At 36.9% G+C, this 7875-nt stretch overlaps 1 long non-coding RNA gene and 1 other non-coding gene across 2 annotated transcripts; one reads left to right on the top strand and one right to left on the bottom strand.

Annotated features, from left to right (window-relative positions):
* Positions 1 to 4189: 4189 nt before the first annotated feature.
* On the bottom strand, positions 4190 to 4263 carry TRNAN-GUU (transfer RNA asparagine (anticodon GUU)). Its single transcript has one exon. It is a non-coding gene; the product is annotated as a tRNA-Asn (tRNA).
* A 1279-nt stretch (positions 4264 to 5542) lies between these two features.
* On the top strand, positions 5543 to 6098 carry LOC134201383 (uncharacterized). Its single transcript, XR_009976648.1, has 2 exons — positions 5543 to 5803; positions 5957 to 6098. It is a non-coding gene; the product is annotated as an uncharacterized LOC134201383 (long non-coding RNA).
* The last annotated feature ends 1777 nt before the right edge of the window (positions 6099 to 7875 follow it).

The raw sequence follows: 7875 nt of genomic DNA, 5'->3' as shown, positions 1-7875 counted from the left end.
TTACACAAAAGCTTAGGTCTTTTATTTATCGATTGAGGCATTACAAAGTCTGCCGGGTCAACTAGTATGTCTATAAAATTGTAAATGATGACGGTAGTTAAGGCTTATTATCAAAGCTACTAATAATACTATTTTTCGTAATGGATTTCCGGCCTACTACATGATAGGAGATCATGGACATCACAACCTGAACACCTATACTGACCTTGAGACTTCATGGGATTGAATTCTCAATAGTAATTTGTAACATCTGTCATAACTTACCGACAGTGGATAGGCGTTTGATAAACTTAAATCATGATGTCCTAATAAGTAAATATATTTCAAAATTCTTTACAGTGAAAAATTTATCAAAAGAATTTCCTCAGCTTACCGAACTATCCAACAAACTCTAATAGTATAAGCCTTTAAACCAGCAAATTTGGTACCTAATATATTGAATTTAACAATTTACAACAACTCTTTCATCCACACATCGGAATATCGCTCTAAACCCGAAAGATATAGGGGTGAGTATTGTAGAAATACGCGAAACGTAAGAAAAGCATGCCGAGCAGATTCTTGAGGAAAATTTTCGTTTAAGGTATTTTTGGGTTCGAAATAAATTCTTTTGTTTAAGGAAACCTTACTGGGAATATTCGTACATATATTTAAAAATATCCGTTGCTCAATAAATAATAAAACGGCCGTCTGGTGTAGTGGTAAGTGACATGGTCACTACACAAGGGGGTCGCGAGTTCGAATCCCGCCAAGGGAAGATATTTGTATGATAAATATAAATGTCTTTTCCAGGGTTATGGATGTATATTAAATATATGTATGTATATAATAAAAATCTTACATTTATATCCGTTATCTGGTACCTGGGCTGTAACACAAGTTCTTTACGAACTTAGCACGCGACCAGTTAACGTAGCGTGATTGTTAGTAAATATTTATTTATTTATAATTTGTGAGAAAATTGTGTTTCCCGTTTGGTTTTTGCGACATGATTGAAATTACTTTTATATTTAAAAATTCTAAAGCCATACCAACATTCAAACCACACCAACCATATACCATATCCACAATTTTGTAGACTTTATTTTCGGGTGACATCTTTAGAATCTTCGAAAAAGATTCCTAAAGTTACTGACCCTAACTTAACACGACATTCTTCCGAACATATTCCAGCTACCGGGTCGTCTAAGATTGCTTCTATGTATATATATACACCAATAAAAAAACATAATGAACTGTCAACGAAGTCATTGACCTCATCCCACTTGCGTGCCATAAAGCAGCTTTTTTCAATAACGACTCAAGTGATTTACTGTTCGGTGAATGAATACTAAACTATTTACTCTTCTAAGGGTCGATTCGACCAAACAAGAGTAAATCTTATTCTTAGAATAACTCGTCAGTTAATCGAGAGTAAATCAATTTTACGTTTTACCATCTACAATTCTAAGAATAGTGGGCCTATTCGGGAATTGTTACTATACCGCCGTTTCGCACGGAATAACGGAGCTATTCCTAGAATAAAGTAATGGCGTCTGTCAGTCCAACATCTGATTTCTGTCATTTCATAAATATTTATTCTGTTTTAATTTCAAGTCAACGCAATGCACTAAATGATTATTAATAGTCTGAATGCAACGTTTAAACGAAAAAAGATAAAACCACACGACAAAACTTGACAATTCCCTCAAACAAACAAGAAATAAAAATAATACGTTTGACAGCTGGATATCTTACACAACAGCTACTTTTTCACACTAAAATACGGCAAAATCGAGTTGACGATTTGTATGCTCTTACACTATGCCGTTGAACAACAACATTTATTTGCCGGATTTTATTTTTGTTCACCATTCACTCTGCTATTCGCGTATTGTTATTCCTAGCGCAAGTATACGTGGAAAAACGACTATGAATTTACTCGAGATTAAAATCATGGAATAGGTTATTCCTCGTATAGTTACTCGAGTTTAAATTTAAGTTTGGTCGAATCCACCCTAAGGCGTTTTTATGAAGCGATAGTCGATTGTCGGATAGCAATATTAAAAGAGAGAATCTAATGAATATTAAACAGATAAAGTTTGAGTTTTATTTATTTTTGTGTAAATCTTGATGTTCTATGTCCTAATAGACGTCGGCTATAATTAGAATGCTCTTTCGGTGCTTTTAGGCATTCCAAGCATCGTTCTCGTCGAACCCGTTGTATGCAACGATGTGTTCGTCGTGTAAATCAACCCACAGATACACAGTCCACTGAGTTTCTCGCCCTATGTGCCCTGGATGGCGTTTCCGATCCGGTGGTAGATTCTGCGAAACACAGCTCTTGCTATGGCTGGTGTTAGCAACTCTACCAACCACTTTGACCAGGTCATCGGTCCACCTCGTTGGCTGTCTGCCCACGTTATGACGTCCAGTACGACGTCTCCACTCAAGGTGACCGCTGATCACTGAACGCCAGGTGTGTCGTGAGTTCTACCCATCTGAGTAATGTTATCTATGTCTATGTTTATGGAGCTGCTGTGATAGCTATAACAAACATATTCATCATCATCTTTCTCCTGCCCTTCTCCCAGTCGCCTGGGGTCGGCCCAACACTTTTTCTCCTTCCATACTCCTCTATCATATACCATTTGTTCGCTCACTCCCCTTGTAAACATATCGTCTTTCACGCATTCCATCCATTTCTTCTTAGGTCTACCTCTTCCTCTAAAGCCTTCCACATTCATAGTTAAAACCTCATTGTCATTTCGTTTTATCACATGCCCATACCATCCCAAATGCGCACTTCTCAACTTCTCTGTCACAGGTGTCACTTTCAGACTTCCTCTAACAAAAATGCTATGAATATCTATATATCAATACGTGAAGCAAAACGTTGTATCTCTTTTTACGAAAACTGCGCGGACGGAAGAGTATGAAATTTTCCACACTTATAGAGAATATTGAGAAGAAGTGCACAATGCTAATATTTTTTTAAAATAATGCCTAGAAGATACATTAAATCAATAAAGAAAACATTACACACACTACCGTGTATTTGACACACACACATATACTCTTTGTTTATTGCACTGAAGTATTGTCAAACTTTTGTTATTGTTTAAATTCTGTAGTCAAATTGAAAATAGGTTAGTATTGTTTATCTTTAATATTACGAGTATTTGTCTATAGTGTAGTCTTGGCGAAATCTGTAACAATAGGACCATGATAAACTTATAATTTCATTTAATTATAGTCGAATTTCGACTACTGCGGGACCACTAGTAAAAAAATATATGATTATTAATTATTTTGTGTAGGGTCACACACACTTCCTTAATAACGTACGTGGCGTGTTACCTGGCTACGTAATACCTTGCATTACGTCATCTTCACCATTCGACGCTTGTGGGAAAAGGATATTGGAACGATAGTCCAGTTGTAACGGTCATACAGTGAACAGTTCCACTTAGATAGCTATAAGTCTTTATTTGTTATAGACATTCATTAGATTAGAATATTGGTAACATGTTACTGCCATCTACAGGAGCAATTAGACACTAATCGAAGCGAAGCCATCTAGTGGCTGACGCCTGTAAGCATTTTTGTTGAGTGCTTGAGTTGCTTATAGCTATACTAAAACTGTATTTACCTATTGTATTTTCCGTAAATATATAAGTTGTGAGTTAGTAACGACTTTCATTTACAACAACTGGGCTCATACTAAATTTTGCATCACGTACAAAATAATCTATATATTTTATTAATTCGTGAAGCAAAAACTTTGTATCCCTTTTTACGAAAATTGCGCGGACGGAGGAGTATGAAATTTTCCACACTTATAGAGAATATAGAGAAGAAGTGTACAATGCTAATTTTTTTTTTAAAATAATGCATAAAAGTTAAATTAAATCAATAAACAAAACATTACACACACTACATACCATGTATTTGACGCACACACGCATGCATACTATTTACTGTCAAACTTTTGTTCTTGACGTCTGTGGTCAAATTGAGAATAGATTAAATATTGTTTGTCTATATTAATATTTTTTTATAGTGTAGCCTTGGTGAAATTTGTGATTATAGAAGTATAAAATACAATCATAATAGTGTACAAACTTACAATACCAATTAATTATAGTCGAGTTTCGACTACTGCGGGACCTCTAATTTATTTTATGTTTTTTTTTTAACAAAACGATTTCGCCCCCGGGTGGACTCGAACCACCAACCTTTCGGTTAACAGCCGAACGCGCTAACCGATTGCGCCACGAAGGCAGTTGCTCTACGTACCAAAATTTGATATCAACTTTTTTTTTTCTTTAAAATTATCCCAAAGATAAAACGGACAGATAAAGTGTTTTGAAGTAGTTTTTTTTTATTATTTATTGCTTAGATGTGTTGACGAGGTCACAGCCTACCTGGTGTTAAGTGGTTACTGGAGCATATAGACATCTATAACGTAAATGCGCCACACACCTTGAGATATAGTTCTAAGGTCTCAGTATAGTTACAACGGCTGCCCCACTCTTCAAACCGAAACGCAATACTGCTTCACGGCAGAAATAGGCGGGGCGGTGGTACCTACCCGTGCGGACTCACAAGAGGTCCTACCACCAGTAAAAATAATTAAAATTATCCGAAAGATAAAACGGACAGATAAAGTGTTTTGAAGTTCGGACGTATTATAGAGCGCTAGTGCAACTGTACCTATTATACCCCGAAGTTATTATGCATATCGCTTTGATAAATGAGACTGTCGTTTTTTTTTTATTGCCCTTGTAGGCAGACGAGCATACGGTCTACCTGATGGTGAGTGGTTACCGTCGCCCATGGACTTCAGCAATGCCAGGGGCAGAGCCAAGCCGCTGCCTATCGTTTAATACTCTCCACAAGCCTCGTTTGAAGAAGGACATGTCATAGCGCTCGGGAAACACCGTGGAGGGGAGCTCATTCCATAGCCGGATGGTCGTGACACACTGTAATTGAGATTTCGGTCTCATGTCCCAAGATTAGAGGCGGTATTTACTTTTTTTTTGCTTATCACTAACTGCTTAATTTGAGGTGAGATATAAACCGATCTACCCACGGCAGCAATAAAAATGATTTCACGTCCATTACTGTCTGAAGTCCAACCGACAAAGCTGCATGCATAGATTCCCGTGGAATACTTATAATATCGCCTTTACCTCTTTAACATTCACCATCAAAAAGAAATTCAATTAAACCAATAAAAATCGTTTAAGGAAAGCACACTTAAGTTTTTTACGTTCCAAATTAAAAGCTCTGTAACCATAAATTAAGTTCGGGGAGATCCATAAAGTTTATTATTATTAAAACACGTCTCAACTTTTTATTTTGTTGACATTGATGGCTTTAAGTTATTTCGGGTTATTTATGGTTTAACGTTAAGAGGATTTTTTTTCTTTATTTTTACTTGAATTTTATTTGGTATCATCACTTCTGGTATTTCCAAGTTTTTTATTTCTGATATGGTATTACCAAACACAACGTGCTGCTGATAATTTTAGACCATAAAAGCTAGGCCTCAAATAGGTCGCTGCGGTGATCATGTTCTTCAGTCGTTCTGAAGTCGTCGTGGCCTAAAGGCTAAGACGTCCGGTGCATTCGTGTGTAGCGATGCACCGGTGTTCGAATCCCGCAGGCGGGTACCAATTTTTCTAAAGAAATAAGTACTTAACAAATGTTCACAATTGACTTCCACGGTGAAGGACTAACATCGCGTAATAAAAATGAAACCCGCTAAATTTTAATTTGCGTAATTACTGGTGGTAGGACCTCTTGTGAGTTCGCACGGGTAAGTACCACCACCGTGAAGCAGTAATGCGTTTCGGTTCGAAGGATGGGGCAACCGCAGAGCGCTCAAAAAGTGCAACGCCATCTATTATCAAATTGCGGAAACACATATCGAAACCACTCGACCTGTAAGGAATGTTCTCGTTAATTCTAGGGATGTCGTGAAGGCGGTTAGTAAGCGGATCTACTCGAAGCGAAACAGCGAACGGATCACCTGAAGCGAAGCGGAAGAAGTTAATTATGAAGTGTAAAGTGTTCTGAAGTGTTCTAAGTGTTAAATAGAGTTTTAATTTGTACTTCGCTGGAAGTTTTATTTACCTCGAACCCCAACGCGTAACAATATGTATGTCACTAAAAATCGATACGATAAATGTAATCTAATATTATCCGTTTTTTATCGTTATAACTAATTATAATATATCATGATAAATAACTGTCGAGGTCAGTCTGCGTAATTGAAAGGAAAAAAAACGATTAGCTTAACGATTAAGCCTTAGATGAATTGGCACTAAATATTTTATGATCACTTTGCGATATTTTATGTTGTTTTCGATTCGGTTATAACATTGGTATTGTCTATGTTTATGGACATCGGTGAACGTTCTCATCACTTGCATCTTGCCTATTTCGATTTCAATAGACATCCGTTATAGGGTTTTTTGACTTCATGTCTAAAGGGGGTTGTCTAAAAAGGGGGGTGACGGTTTTCATGTTTTGTATTTTACGATCACCAAATGGACCGTCAGCTCGTTCACCCTTCTATGCAATAAGCAACGAAATTATCGCTCCAGGCGATTTGTTGTTATCTGACTCGACTGGATACAATAGAAAAGGAATCGATACAACATCAAGAAGTCGTCGTGGCCTAAAGGATAAGACGTCCGTTGCATTCTTATCTAGCGATGCAACGGTGTTCGAATCCCGCAGGCGGGTACCAATTTTTCTAATGAAATACTTACTTGACAAATGTTCACGATTGACTTCCACGGTGAAGGAATAACATCGTGTAATAAAAATCAAACCCGCAAAAATTATAATTTTCGTAATTACTAGTGGTAGGACCTTTTGTGAGTCCGCACGGGCAGGTACCACCACCACCTATTTCTGCCGTGAAGCAATAATGCGTTTCGGTTTGAAGGGTCGGGTAGCCGTTGTAACTATACTGAGACCTTAGAACTTATATCTCAAGGTGGGTAGCGCATTTACGTTGTAGATGTCCATGGGCCCCAGTAACCACTTAACACCAAGTGGGCTGTGAGCTCGTCCACCCAATAAAGCAATAAATAAATAAAAATGCATTTGAAGTAATAGTTTAATTTGTACCGCTTAAGAAAAACATATGTACGGACTAAAAAATATAAAAAAAATACAGTTAATTCACACTATCATACTAAGAATAACGACATCAGTCACGCCCACAAAATTAACGTGCCCGCTTTTATTAATAGACAATGTAATTACGTTGTCATCTCTATAGAAATTTGTGGGTCTATAACTTTATTACGTGGGTGTGATTAGTTGAGTCAAATGATAGGTTCTGAACCGCACAGCTGTAATGGTCGCTGGATCGGTGACTACGAAATGAAATAAAAATAATTCACAATACTTTATTTATTTTTTTAGTTTGACCTATTTATCCATGTAACGGAATCATCTAGTTGTTGTACTGTAAAAACGGAGACCTTAGAACTCACGTCTCAAAATGAGTGCCGGCATTTAAGTCGTAAATGTCTGTGAGCTCCTGTAACCACTTAACATCAGGTAGGCCTTTAGCTCGTCCACACATTAAGCAAAAAAAAAACTAAACAATTTTCACCAATTTCAAAACATCCGATTGACTTCAAAGTTATGTTCAAGACACTTGGTTCGTCATTAGTGTGACGATGATACCATATTTAACTAATCTTCTTTGGCCTAGCATCTTGATTACGATTCACTGGAAGAGACATTAACTTTCTTGCTGATATTGTTTCAAAAACTGTTTTGAGCTATGGCATTTTTATGACATATCGTCTTTTCGCATTAAAAGTGTACAATTTCCAAAAATATTCGAAATTAAGTTAATATGCGGAA

Source organism: Bombyx mori, chromosome 25 (assembly GCF_030269925.1).
Source record: "Bombyx mori chromosome 25, ASM3026992v2".
NCBI lineage: Eukaryota > Metazoa > Arthropoda > Insecta > Lepidoptera > Bombycidae > Bombyx > Bombyx mori.
The sequence above is the reverse complement of the archived record's forward strand: the minus strand, read 5'-3'. Positions and strand labels throughout refer to the sequence as shown.